Source organism: Salvelinus sp. IW2-2015, linkage group LG18, assembly GCF_002910315.2.
Source record: "Salvelinus sp. IW2-2015 linkage group LG18, ASM291031v2, whole genome shotgun sequence".
NCBI lineage: Eukaryota > Metazoa > Chordata > Actinopteri > Salmoniformes > Salmonidae > Salvelinus > Salvelinus sp. IW2-2015.
Genome location: NC_036858.1, coordinates 25023404 through 25036543, shown reverse-complemented (window position 1 = coordinate 25036543; position 13140 = coordinate 25023404).

Sequence of the window (13140 nt, the reverse complement as noted above, 5' to 3'; positions counted from 1 at the left end):
CATTTCCGTTCCAATTTTCTGAAAGCTTGCTTCAGAGCTCGGGTATTTTCTGTATACCAGGGAGCTAGTTTCTTATGACAAATGTTTTTTGTTTTTAGGGGTGCGACTGCATCTAGGGTATTGCACAAGGTTAAATTGAGTTCCTCAGTTAGGTGGTTAACTAATTTTTGTACTCTGACATCCCTGGCTAGGCAGAAGGAGTCTGGAAGGGCGTCAAGGAATTTTTGTGTTGTCTGAGAATTTATAGCACGACTTTTGATGCTCCTTGGTTGGGGTCTGAGCAGATTATTTGTTGTGATTGCAAACGTAATAAAATGGTGGTCCGATAGTCCAGAATTATGAGGAAAAACATTAAGATCCACAACATTTATTCCACGGGACAAAACTAGGTCCAGAGTATGACTGTGGCAGTGAGTAGGTCCGGAGACATGTTGGACAAAACCCACTGAGTCGATGATGGCTCCGAAAGCCTTTTGAAGTGGGTCTGTGGACTTTTCCATGTGAATATTAAAGTCACCAAAAATTTGAATATTATCTGCCATGACTACAAGGTCCGATAGGAATTCAGGGAACTCAGTGAGGTACGCTGTATATGGCCCAGGAGGCCTGTAAACAGTAGCTATAAAAAGTGATTGAGTAGGCTGCATAGATTTCATGACTAGAAGCTCAAAAGACGAAAACGTTKTTTTTTTTTTGTAAATTGAAATTTGCTATCATAAATGTTAGCAACACCTCCTCCTTTGCGGGATGCGCGGGGGGATATGGTCACTAGTGTAACCAGAAGGTGAGGCCTCATTTAACACAGTAAATTCATCAGGCTTAAGCCATGTTTCAGTCAGGCCAATCACATCAAGATTATCATCAGTGATTAGTTCATTGACTATAACAGCCTTGAAAGTGAGGGATCTAACATTAAGTAGCCCTATTTTGAGATGTGAGGTATCTTTATTATTCTAGTGAGATTGCTAAGGCGAACACCGCCATGTTTAGTTTTGCCCAACCTAGGTCGAGGCACAGACACAGTCTCAATGGGGATAGCTGAGCTGACTACAYTGACTGTGCTAGTGGCAGACTCCACTAAGCTGGCAGGCTGGCTAAGAGCCTGCTGCCTGGCCTGCACCCTATCTCATTGTGGAGTTGGGGAGTTAGAGCCCTGTCTATGTTCGTAGATAAGATGAGAGCACCCCTCCAGCTAGGATGGAGTCCGTCACTCCTCAACAGGCCAGGCTTGGTCCTGTTTGTGGGTGAGTCCCAGAAAGAGGGCCAATTATCTACAAATTCTATCTCTTGGGAGGGGCAGAAAACGATGCATGAAGAAACCGGGTGGCTGTACCGACTCTGACAACATATCCCGAGTGAGCCATGTTTCCGTGAAACAGAGTATGTTACAATCTCTGATGTCTCCCACCTTGTTATCTAGAGATTGGACATTGGTGAGTAATATGCTCGGGAGCAGTGGATGGTGTGCTCGCCTTCTGAGTCTGACCAGTAGGCMGCTCCGTCTGCCTCTCTTGCGGCGATTGCATTGTTTTGGGTCAGCTTCTGGGATAAGATCCCATGTCCAGGGTGGAGAGCTGAACAAAGTATCYGCTTCGCGAAAGACGTATTCCTGGTCGTAATGTTRGTAAGTTGACATCGCTTTTATATCCAATAGTTCTTCCCGGCTGTATGTAATAACACTTGAGTTTTTCTGGGCTAACAATGTAAGAAATAATACATAAAAAAAACAAATAACTACATAGTTTCCTAAGGACTTGAAGCGAGGCGACCATTTCTGTCGGCGCCATCTTAAATGCATCTTAAATACATCGTATATTTAAGTGATAAGGCATGAGAGGGTGTGGTACATGGCCAATATACCACAAACCCCCGAGGTGCCTTATTGCTAATATAAACTGGTTACCCATGTAATTAGAGGAGTAAAAATAAATGTTTTGTCATACCCGTGGTATATGGTCTGATATACCATTGCTGTCAGCCAATCCCCATTCAGGGCCGGTTGGACGTACTGCCAAATTCTCTTAAATTACGTTGGAGGCAGCTTATGGTAGAGAAATGAACATTCAATTCTCTGGCAACAACTCTGTTGGACATTCCTGCAAACAGCTTGCCAATTGCACGCTCCCTCAAAACTTGAGACATCTATGGCATTTTGTTGTGTGACAAAACTGCACATTTTGGAGTGTTCTTTTATTGTCCCCAGCACAAGTTACACCTGTGTAATGATCATGCTGTTTAATCAGCTTCTGGATTATCTTGGCAAATGAGAAAGGCTCACTAACAAGGATGTAAACAAATTTGTGCAAAGAAATTTAGAGAAATTAGCTTTTTGTGCGTATGGAAAATTTCCGGGTTTTTTACTTCCCCTCATGAAACATGGGACCAACGCTTAACATGTTGCATTTAATATTTTTGGTCAGTATACTTTACACACCACATGATGGTGCTATATACAAGGACTTGTGGCAGGCTTCTCCATACACACAGCACTAGTATTACAAATGTATAGCAATTATGTGAAAGTTAAAGAGCGACTGACCCTAAAAAACAACTAATCCTTTTGAAAATGGCTAATATGGCATCGGTATGAGTCAGAAAATGTATTATAGTGTCAAAATTGACTACAATGTGTAAATAGGATAATATTGGTCCTAATGTCAGTCTCGTCTAAAACTGAGTTTGGAACCTGAGTGTGTCACAACGAGTAAATGAAGGTTGGGTTTGGATTACAATAATAACAACAATTCATGCCCTCCTTTGCCAAGTTCCATGTGCAAATCGCCCCTCCACCCACAGCTTCCCTCAGGCTCCGGTTCGACAATGAAGAGGTGGATTTGGCACATGCGCACTTGTTTTAAAACAATACTTAGATTCTTTCCAGACAAGGGATGGGCGTTTGACCTTTTTTGACTGTTCGAGTACTAGAGTACTCAACAACAAAAATATATACATAAAAAATGTGCGCATTTATCTATATGACAACAGTGAGCAACAATGCCTAATTTCTCATAACCATTACAGATAGCGAATCCTAATTGCTAAATTGCCTCATACTGTACATTGTGCTCCAGTCCATACTGTCAAAACCAAGTTTAATTTAAGAAGACCACAAGTGGGGCTCTTATTGCTCAATCTAATTCATGCTCATAGGCCTAACAGACACATGCTTAAACTTGCAAACTTTTGATAGACTTTAACAGCTGCATATTATCAAGATATCAAAGTGTCACCAACCAAAAAGTTAACAATAGGCCTATACCTAATTTCTTGAAAAAGCCTATAGCAGTATTCAGGAAGATTAAGGAGTATTGAATTAATTGGAATGACTGCAAATCTGACAGACTTTCGTTTTTATTTAAAGATATAGCGTAATTGTATTATTATCTGTAGTAGAAGACAATGGGTTAGAAGAAGCCTACATAACCAACCCAAAAAGGAAAATGCAAAATCTATTTATGTCCAGCTATGTAAACATTGATTTACCCTGCAATAGATGTTGTTCAATTGGTAAAATGAATGTGTCTTCTAATGTCTCTTAATGTGCAACTCCACCACTTTTCAACCAAATTTGTATTATATCCAGCACAATACCGGTGTCTACATACACTAAGTGGCCAGTTTATTAGGTACACCCATCTAGTACCCGGCTAGTACCTCCAGAACAGCCTGAATTCATTGGGGAATGGAAATGTTTCTCAATTGGTATCAAGGTACCTTACGTGTGCCAGGAAAACATTCCCCGCACCATTACATCCCCCCCACCAGCCTGTACCGTTAACACTGGGCAGGATGGGGCAATGGACTCATGCTGCTTACGCCAAATCCTGACTCAACAGGAACCGGAATTCATAGGACTATTTTTCTCCCACAGGACTGCTGCTGACTGGATGTTTTTTGTTTGTAGGACTGTTCTCGGTGAACCCTAGACACTGTAGTGTGTGAAAATCTCAGAAGGCCGGCCGTTTCTGAGATACTGGAATCGGCGTGCATGGCACCGACGATCATACTGCGCTCAAAGTCGTTTAGGTCACTCGTTTTGCCCATTCTAACGTTCAATTGAACAGTAACTGAATGCCTCGATGCCTGTCTGTCTGCTTTATATAGCAAGCCACGGCCATGTGACTCACTGTCTGTAGGAGACTGTCTGCTCCTACAGGAGTGTATGTGAACTGGCCAGGAGTGTATGTGAAAATGGTGCATTTCTACGTTTTGTAGAATAAATATATAAAGTTAAAAAGTTATACGTGATGACATAATCAAARGTTTTTAAAAAACTAAAAAACTGTTTTCAAACATTATTAGAGTTGCAGTGATGTGGGGAAAAAGAAAATACCCTCCCTCTGGATAGAAACTCGTTTTTAAAATAACAGTTTTTCTTACTTTTAACCCTACTCTGTAATGTCACAGATAAGCATTTTTTAGGACCTTTCTTATCTTTTTAACCACAGATCATAAAAATGCGCAGTTTTCACATAAATAGACACTGTTATTGTGYTGGAGATAAGGACTATGTAGTTGAATAGTAGCGGAATTCCCCTTTAAGGGGAAAGTAATCTGAAAGTAACAGATTACGTTACTGAGTTTGGGTAATCTAAAGGTTACGTTACAAGTAACTGTAACGGCCAAATCAGGAAGTGCGGTTCTCCTTTAACTACTTCCTCACCCTTTGAGAAAGCTACAACAACTGAATGAAAAACTGCAGCATTACACAAAGTGATTGCCTTTGATGTAGACTACAGTCACTTCTAAACTCTTACATAGTTCCTGGAGTGCATGTTTAGTGTGAATAAACGACCAGTACTTATGAAGTAATGATCATTAATATGGACATATTTCCTCAGCTTGAGTTCTCTTACGTGTAGAGAACAGTGGCATGTATTCATGGATGCTAAGAGAAGCCAGGCTTCCCCAAAACAATTGACCAAGAAAAAAACATACAAAATACTGTATCTTTCGTCTCTCTGTGTTTCATGAATGTCCTTCAATTCGCAAGAGGCTGAATGTATCTTACCAGAGAAAGCATCTGAGCGAACGAAACAGTGCCCCTCTGTCTCAGTARGTGTAGATTTATTTATCTGATGCTGTCTGGTCAGAAAGAGTAGGACATTGTTGCCGCCAATAGCATTGAATGCAAGGGAAGCCAGCGAGCATTTGGCCTCCCTTGATGAAAAAATTATAAAATATCAGCGTTGAGCTAAACTGAGTAAGCTCAGCTGTGAATGGTCCTGGCCCACCAAAAAAAAGTGTCAATGGAAGCCAGTTTGTATTTGGTTTCAGACCTATCACATAACAAGCCAAACGTCATTATCGACCAAATTGTTGTATCTTGTTGTGTTGTTGTCTTCCGGTGTCTAGTGAGCTAGCTAGAATTGTCCCTTTCCTAAATTAGACATGGATGGAGATAGGGATTTGGTATTGAGGTTTTACTTAATTCTCCATACTGGCCAATGATTATAATGGCGATTCTGATCCAACCATAAATTCATACATGGTGCCCCTTTTGGCTGAGAAGATGGAAGTTCAACATGAATCTAGGTGTAGTATGCTAATGTTAACTAGCTGGCCTGGCGCATCGTCACCCATGAAAGGTAGTTAGGCTAGCGTTCAAGCATTTTAGCCAGGTAGCCTAGGACAACAAAAACTAAAGGTGTGTACTATATGACAGAGTCATAGACCATATAGTCAACATGAAAGAGAAGGATGACATTGGTGTTTCTCTACAGGCAGGATGAGTCAACACTTTTTCTACTTGCACGTACACACACACACACACACACACACACACAGAGTATTTCCGGCGCCGACCAAGATGGCCGCCTCGCTTCGCGTTCCTTGGAAAATATGCAGTATTTAGTTTTTTTATGTGTTATTCCTTACATTGGTACCCCAGGTAATCTTAGGTTTCATTACATACATTCGGGAGGAACTACTGAATATAAGAGCAACGTCAACTCACCATCGTTCCAACCAGGAATATGACTTTCCCGAAACGGATCCAGTTGTTTGCCTTCCCACACAATGGATCTGATCCCAGCCGGCGACCCTATGCGAGCCGTAAAGGGCAAACGTAGCGGTCTCCTGGTCAGGCTTCGGAGACGGGCACATCCGCTCCACTCCCTAGCATACTACTCGCCAATGTCCAGTCTCTTGAACAATAAGGTTGATGAAATCCGAGCACAGGTAACATTCCAGAGAGACATCAGAGATTGTAACGTTCTCTGCTTCACGGAAACATGGCTAACCTCAAGAGACTAACGAGTCGGTGCAGCCAGCTGGTTTCTTCACGCATCGGCCGACAGAAACATACATCTTTCTGGTAAGAAGAGGGGGCGGGGTGTATGCCTTATGATTAACGAGACGTGGTGTGATCATAAAACATACAGGAACTCAAGTCATTCTGTTCACCTGATCTAGAACTCCTCACAATCAAATGTCGACCGCATTATCTACCAAGGGAATTCTCTTCGATTATAATCACAGCCGTATATATTCCCCCCAAGCAGACACATCGATGGCCCTGAACGAATTTATCTGACTCTTTGTAAACTGGAAACCACACACCCTGAGGCTGCATTCATCGTAGCTGGGGATTTTAACAAGGCTAATCTGAAAACAAAACTCCCTAAAATTCTATCAGCATATCGATTGTGCTACCAGGGCTGGTAAAACCTTGGATCATTGTTAATATACTTCCCCCGACGCATATAAGGCCCTCCCCGCCCTCCTTTCGGAAAAGCTGACCACGACTCCATTTTGTTGCTTCCAGCCTACAAACAGAAACTAAAACAACAAGCTCCCTCGCTCAGGTCTGTTCAACGCTGGTCCGACCAATCTGATTCCACGCTTCAAGACTGCTTCGATCACGCGATTGGAATATGTTCCGCATTCGTCCAACAACAACATTGACGAATATGCTGATCGGTGAGCGAGTTCATTAGAAAGTGCAATGACGATGTCGTACCCACAGCAACGATTAAAACATTCCCAAACCAGAAACCGTGGATTGACGGCAGCATTCGCGTGAAACTGAAAGCGCGAACCACTGCTTAACCAGGGCAGGTGACCGGAAACATGACCGAAACAAAACAGTGTAGCTATTCTCTCCGCAAGGCAACAAACAAGCTAAGTCCCAGTACAGAGACAAAATAGAGTGCAATTCAACAGCTCAGACCCACGAGGTATGTGGCAGGGTCTACAGTCAATCACGGATTACAAAAAGAAAACCACCGCCGTCGCGACCAGGATGTCTTGCTCCCAGACAGGCTAAATAACTTTTTGCTCGCTTTGAGGACAATACAGTGCCACTGACACGGCCCGCAACCAACTGCGGGCTCTCCTTCACTGCAGCCGAGGTGAGTAAAACATTTAAACGTGTTAACCCTCGCAAGGCTGCAGGCCCAGACGGCATTCCCAGCCGCGTCCTCAGAGCATGCGCAGACCAGCTGGCTGGTGTGTTACGGACATATTCAATCAATCCTTATCCCAGTCTGCTGTTCCCACATGCTTCAAGAGGGCCACACATTGTCCTGTTCCCAAGAAAGCTAAGGTAACTGAGCTAAACGACTACCGCCCCGTAGCACTCACTTCCGTCATCATGAAGTGCTTTGAGAGACTAGTCAAGGACCATATCACCTCCACCCTATCGGACACCTGACCCACTCCAATTTGCTTACCGACCCAATAGGTCCACAGACGACGCAATCGCAACCACACTGCACACTGCCCAACCCATCTGGACAAGAGGAATACCTATGTGAGAATGCTGTTCATCGACTACAGCTCAGCATTTAACACCATAGTACCCTCCAACTCGTCATCAAGCTCGAGACCCTGGGTCTCGACCCGCCCTGTGCAACAGGGTCCTGGACTTCCTGACGGGCCGCCCAGGTGGTGAGGGTAGTAACAACATCTCCACCCCGCTGATCCTCAACACTGGGGCCCACAAGGGTGGCTTCTAGCCCTCTCCTGTATTCCTGTTCACCCACGACTGCGTGGCCATGCACGCCTCCAACTCAATCATCAAGTTTGGGGATGACACTACAGTGGTAGGCTTGATTACCAAAACGACGAGACGGCCTACAGGGAGGAGGTGAGGCCCTCGGGAGTGTGGTGTCAGAAAATAACCTCACACTCAAGTCAACAAAACAAAAGAGATGATTGTGGACTTCAGGAAACAGCAGAGGAGCACCCCCCTATCGACATCGACGTCAGTAGTGGAGAAGGTGGAAAGTTCCTTGGTGTACACATCACGGACAAACTGAATTGGTCCACCCACACAGACAGCGTTGTGAAGAAGGCGCAGCAGCGCCTCTTCAACCTCAGGAGGCTGAAGAAATTCGGCTTGTCACCAAAAGCACTCACAAACTTCTACAGATCCAAATCGAGAGCATCCCTGTGGGCTGTATCACCGCCTGGTACGGCAACTGCTCCGCCCACAACCGTAAGGCCTCCAGAGGGTAGTGAGGTCTGCACAACGCATCACCGGGGGCAAACTACCTGCCTCCAGGACACCTACACACCCGATGTCACAGGAAGCCATAAAGATCATCAAGGACAACAACCACCCAACCACTGCCTTTCACCCCGCTAATCCAGAAGGCGAGGTCAGTACAAGGTGCATCAAAGCAGGGACCGAGAGACTGAAAAACAGCTTCATACTCAAGCCATCAGACTCGTAAACCTTTTCTCAATACAGGGGCTGCTTTCCCTTTGGAAAATATGTCGTTCTCAAATAACTGCCTCATACTCATTCTTGCTGTCAATATGCTATATTTATAACTATTGGATAGAAAACAAATCTCTAGTTTCTAAACGTTTTAATATGTCGTGGGTGAACCAGACCTTTGCTACAGCGGAAAAATCATGGAACAGGCTGCGAAAGCTCTGAAACAATAGTCTTCTGATCTCGATCAGTTTAAGCTCTGTTGTATGCCCTAATGGCGATCGAAATGAACTGCACCCGCGACTTCCCCTGGAGTCAGTAACAATGGAAGTAGAATGTTGTTCTCTAGGTGTTTCTCAGAGTTATAAAAAGGGAATGGAGTGAGATGACCTTCTTTTTGACGCTCGCCAGGACGCAAGGGAGGACATACAGATCGGCATGCTCAAAAGACTCTCGTTATGTCAAAGTATATATCCGTCTGTGATTTAATTCGATATAGGTTTAGAACAATCAATAACGGAAGTTATTTTGCAACCGTTTATTCATTACTGCGAGTATTTGCTATTTTCGAATTCTTAAATTGCGTTTGAGGTTTGGCATGTTGTGCCGTGTGCTATCGTTAGTCTGTTGTCTTGAGAGTTGAGGAGGTCGTTTAAACAACGCACGGATTCGTTTGGACAAAGGACAATTGCCATGATACTGATGGAAACTCGTCCAAATAAGAGCTTAATTTATGATTTTATCGTAGTTTAGTGGAAATGTAAACGCAGTTGTCCAAGCCATTTTTGCGGCACTAGTCGGCTGGCATGTGACTCACAATGTATGTTCTAGTAACGTAATTTTAAAACATCTAATCAGCGGTTGCATTAATAACCAATGCATCTTTCATTAGCTGTCCACCTGTATTTTTTTTTGTCAATCTAATCGATAAATAATTGTAAACATAGGTGCCTTTCCAAGATGGCGCCGGCCGAATGCATGCCATGTTTGTGACAGATTACATTGCATAACACGATTTGTGATGCTAAATATGCACATTTTCGAACAAACTCTATATGCATTTGTGTAATATGAGTGTACAGGACTGTCATCGAAGAATTCTGAGAAGGTATTGAAAAAATTTATATATTTTGGTGGCGATAACGTTATCGCCCTTTGCCTTGATTTAATGCTGGTGTGATGTTAGCTCATGTGGTATGCTAATATAACGATATATTGTGTTTTCTGCTGTAAAACACTTAGAAAATCTGAAATATTGTCTGGATTCACAAATCTTTGTCTTTCAATTGCTGTAGGCTGTGTATTTTTCAGAAATGTTTTAGGAAGAGTATTTTGGTAATTGCTTCGGTCTCTGTATTATTCCGGCTGCTTCCAACGCTATTTCAGATTGCAGCTGCAATGTACAACGTGATTTATACCTGAAAAATGCACATTCTTCTAAAAAAACATATCCTATACCATAAAATTGTTATCTGACTGTCATCTTTAGAAGTTGTTTCTTGGTTAGTGGCTATATATATCTTTATTTAGTCAAATTAGTGATAGCTACTGATGGAGTAAAAACTGGTGGAGTAAAAAAGTGGTGTCTTTGCTATCGTGGTTAGCTAATAGATTTACATATTGTGTCTTCCCTGTAAACATTTTAAAAATCAGAAATGATGGCTGGATTCACAAGATCTGTATCTTTCTCTGGTGTCTTGGACTTGTGATTTAATGAATATTAGATGCTTGTATTATACTTGTGACGCTATGCTAGGCTATGCTAGTCAGCTTTTTTACTGTGGGGGTGCTCCCGGATCCGGGATGAGTACATAGAAGTTAAACAGCCACCACTAACATTTAGCGGCCGCTGCCAACATACTGACTCAATCCCAGCCACTTTAATAATGGTGAATGGAAATTAGTAAAAATGTACCACTAGCCACTTTAAACAATGCCACTTAATATTATGTTTACATACCCTACATTACTCATCTCATATGTATTACTGTATCTCTATACCATCTACTGCATCTTGCCTATGCGTGTCTGTACCATCACTCATTCAATATCTTTATGTACATATTCTTTATCCCTTAACACTTGTGTGTATAAGGTAGTAGTTGTGGAATTGTTAGGTTAGATTACTTACATTACATTTACATTTAAGTTTTAGCAGACGCTCTTATCCAGAGCGACTTACAAATTGTTGCATTCACCTTATGATATCCAGTGGAACAACCACTTTACATAGTGCATCTAACTCTTTTAAGGGGGGGGGGGGGTTAGAAGGATTACTTAATCCTATCCTAGGTATTCCTTAAAGAGATGGTGTTTCAGGTGTTTCCGGAAGGTGTGGTGACTCCGCTGACCTGGCGTCGTGGGGGAGTTTGTTCCACCATTGGGGTGCCAGAGCAGCGAACATTTTTGACTGGCTGAGCGGGAGCTGTACTTCCTCAGAGGTAGGGAGGCGAGCAGGCCAGAGGTGGAGAACGCAGTGCCCTTGTTTGGGTGTAGGGCCTGATCAGAGCCTGAAGGTACGGAGGTGCCGTTTCCCAACAGCTCCGTAGGCAAGCACCATGGTCTGTAGCGGATGCGAGCTTCAACTGGAAGCCAGTGGAGAAGCGGGAGGAGCGGTGACGTGAGAGAACTTGGAAGGTTGAACACAGACGGGCTGCGGCGTTCTGGATGAGTTGTAGGGGTTTAATGGCACAGGCAGGGAGCCCAGCCAACAGCGAGTTGCAGTAATCCAGACGGGAGATGACAAGTGCCTGGATTAGGACCTGCGCCGCTTCCTGTGTGAGGCAGGGTCGTACTCTGCGAATGTTAGAGCATGAACCTACAGGAACGGGTCACCGCCTTGATGTTAGTTGAGAACGACCGGGTGTTGTCCAGGATCACGCCAAGGTTCTTAGCACTCTGGGAGGAGGACACAATGTAGTTGTCAACCGTGATGGCGAGATCATGGAACGGGCAGTCCTTCCCCGGGAGGAAGAGCAGCTCCGTCTTGCGAGGTTCAGCTTGAGGTGGTGATACTTGTTGGTTATTACTGCATTGTCGGAACTAAAGCACAAGCATTTCGCTACACTCGCATTAACATCTGCTAACCATGTGTATGTGACAAATAAATTTGATTTGATTTGACACACACTCACAGAAATCAGTACCATGGACAGCCACATCATATTTACCTGAAGTTGATTTGACTAATCGTTTTGGCCTCTTTAGTTATCACTGTATTAGATTAAGCATAAGTGATTCGATTATGTTAAAATGGTGCTGGAATAGTGGCGGCAGCTCCTGTTTTCTTTGCGACTTGCGGTAAACATTACCTTGCTTGACCATGCTGTAGGTCATGTAACTGTTAGTTACATGCAATATGTTTTGTGGACTTCAACAGACAGATGTTGTTGCTCTCCTGTTTTGTAATGAAACATATATGTGGTTGAATTTATTCTGCAACTGTGTCTTCTTATTGGCTCGGCCTTTGGCCTATTAAAAACAAAAAAACAATGTTTTAAGCACAGGAGGTTGGTGGCACATTAATTGGGGAGGACGGGCTCGTGGTAATGGCTGGAGCAGAATCAGTGGAATGGTATCAAATACATCAAACACAGCCTCCACTGRTTTTAAGTGAGAATAGGCATTGATCTGAAGCCGAAAAACAAAGGAAATTCACATGAGTACTACAATGCCTATTCCACCAATGCTCTACCAAGGTTTTCCAGCACACAGCTTTGACTTACTACAGTAGCTATGTTGGTATTKTACTTCAAACTATGTGTAGGTAAGTTGCTCGGGATTCAAACCTTCTCAAACATACTAATTAGAGGAGGTGTTTCCAMAATAATGTGATTTGTACCGCACACAAGGTAAAGTATTGGATTCTTCACACATCATCTCATTAAGACATWATCTCATTAAGCTACCTTTTAATGCTTTTTACAATAAAATAAATACAAGCATTGCTTTTATACTTAGACCTTCATGCTTGATTGAGCTGTTTTGTCTTGTAGTAAGGAGTTTCATGCCCGTATTTCTTTATTTTAGCAGAACATGTAATGAAAAAAAAAGTCAGAATAACATCCTTTTTTGATAAGTAGGTCCCAACATAACCACAGGTGGTGGTGTGTTGGACACAGTAGCTCAGATAGATAAGTTACTATGCCTGCCTGCCTGCATTMCTGATTTMTGTTACTGTTAGCTTAAGAAACTGTAATATGTAATATTGAATTAAGCTCAGAACCACTTGTGTTTCAAACATGGTCCTGTTTTATCAATTGCTGTGCTGATCAATGGATAGTTTATTACCTCTGTCAAAATAATATGTAGCTTAGATATATTTGTACAATAATACACATTTACTATAGGCCTATATCTAAAAATACATACAGMCAAATTATATAGATACAGTGCCTTCGGAAAGTATTCAGACCCCTTGACYTTTTCCACATTTTGTTAGGTTACAGCCTTATTCTAAAATTAATAAAATAAAATGT